We start from the raw sequence: 2,500 nt of genomic DNA on the forward strand, positions 1-2,500 counted from the left end.
CTCTCTCTCTCTCTCTCTCTCCAGGTAATGTTATGCCTCTCTCAGCTATGTATTGCTTCTCAAACTACTTGCATACATGAATCATAAGTGGAATTATTTACCAACACACCTGGCATCAATTAGAGAGAGAGAGAGAGAGAGAGGGAGAGAGAGAGAGAGAGAGAGAGAGAGAGAGAGAGAGAGAGAGAGAGAGAGAGAGAGAGAGAGAGGGAGGGAGGGAGAGAGAGATTATCCGTCCTTTGAAATTTCCTAGTCGTTCCTGTGTGTGTGTGTGTGTGTGTGTGTGTGTGTGTGTGTGTGTGTGTGTGTGTGTGTGTGTGTGTGTGCTGAATAGAAGGATAGAAGGATTTATGTATATAAGTGTGTATGTGGTGAAATCGTGTGTGTGTGTGTTTGTGTGTGTGTGTGTGTGTGTGTGTGTGTGTGAGAGAGAGAGAGAGAGAGAGAGAGAGAGAGAGAGAGAGAGAGAGAGAGAGAATGTGAGTGAAAGAATTTGTGGGTATAATGAGCATGTACTTGAATGACTGAATACACATGTGCGTGCGTGTATGCGTGTGCGTGACAGCGCACACACACACACACACACACACACACACACACACACACACACACACACACACACACACACACACACACACACACACACACTAACTCACTCCATTTTGTGTGCTTCAGGGGCTGTCTCTTATAAGTTATATAAATGTACTCTTCAGAACACCTCGCTTAATATTTCATTTCTTCTGCATCTCTTTGTCGTGCTAGTTACCTTATTAAAATCATGTTGAGAGAGGCGTGATGTGTGTGTGTCTGTCAACCTGTCTATCACTCACTCTCTTATATCTAGCCATCTGTCTGTCTGTTTATTTCTGGTCCAATCTCGTAACGGGTGGCAACAAACAAATCGCCTCCATTTCATCCTGTCCTCTGAAATCATTCTGCCCCCCTCTTCAGCTAACACTTCGCTTTCCCATATATATGAGAAGGGCTTGTTGTGTTTCTCTGCCCCTAAAGACAAAAGTTGGTCCAATATTTCACCTCTTCTGCTTATCACTTTCCTCTGCTGGCTAATATTCCTAAGCTGAGAGAGGCTTGGTATGTTTCTCTGGCCTAATATTTCACCTCTTCTACTTGTCACTTTCCTCTGCTGGCTAATATTCCTAAGCTGAGAGAGGCTTGGTATGTTTCTCTGGCCTAATATTTCACCTCTTCTACTTGTCACTTTCCTCTGCTGACTAATATTCCTAAGCTGAGAGAGGCTTGGTATGTTTCTCTGGCCTAATATTTCACCTCTTCTACTTGTCACTTTCCTCTGCTGGCTAATATTCCTAGGCTGAATGAGATTTGGCATTTTTCTGTGTCCTAATATTTCATCTCTTTTTGCGTGGTTCATCTACTGTCTATAGCCTTTTCACCTTAACTTGCCCCAGATTTTCGTTCTTTTGCAACATATCCTGCAGTTCAGTGACAAGAAAAGACACATGTTTCGACTCTGCATCCTCTCCACAGCACTTCTTCATGACTAGCACCCTATTCTACCGATTATCTCCTGTCGCAACTCAGCATTCAGGATGGAGGGATGGAACGTTTTAATCCAAGTTAGAGTAAAAAGAGTATAGCACCATTTTGTGATTTTTTGAGAGGGTAACTGAGGTACGAGAAGAAAAACGAACTTAGATCTTTTCATATAAATTTATTTCAGAGATTGGGAGGATAGATTGGTTAGAGGGGACTGGGTTGAGGTGGATTAGTTTGCTTAGGCTTGATTGGGTTGTGACAATGGTGTGGTTAGGTTGGGTTAGGGCAGGTTAGGGTATCTTACAGTCAGAATTGCTTTTCTTTCTTTTTATTTATGTTTTTCTGTTCCTTCACGATGATTCGGGGTGGTGGTGGCCATGTGGTTAGAGAGGCTCCTTGCTGTTTGAAAGGACGTGCGTTCGATTCTAGGCTGTGGCAGGGAAGAGTTTGATGATTTGAATTTCGTTATAACAGGCTTTACTGATCTTCCTTGACCCACCTACATGTCACACACACACACACACACACACACACACACACACACCTGCTAATACCATCACACAAGTCCTGAATGAGTGAGCCTTAGCATGTACTGAGTATAGACGGTGGGTATTGGCGCCCAAGTGGTGACATGCCATAAAAAAACACCCCCGTAACCTATAGTTCATTCACTTTAACTTGGCTGAGATTTTCGTCCCTTTGGAGCTTATATCCCGTAGCTCAGAGGCCGAATAAGAAAATAGTTTGACCCTGCAGCCTTTCCACAGCACTTCATCGTGACTAGCATCATATATTAGTGTTAATCTCCTGTTATAACTCAGCACTGAAGATGGAGAGATGGGAATTTTACGCCTAATCGAAGTGAACAGAGTATAGTTTCTTTACACATACGAAAATATAGATCACATATATGGGTGTATAGTATTGGGTTTCCTAGTATCCTAAAACTCGTGAATTATGTACAAAAATACTGTCAAGATCATTT

This window comes from Coenobita brevimanus, chromosome 104 (genome assembly GCF_032717465.1).
Source record: "Coenobita brevimanus isolate Jiangsu-jjx chromosome 104, ASM3271746v2, whole genome shotgun sequence".
Classification (NCBI taxonomy): domain Eukaryota; kingdom Metazoa; phylum Arthropoda; class Malacostraca; order Decapoda; family Coenobitidae; genus Coenobita; species Coenobita brevimanus.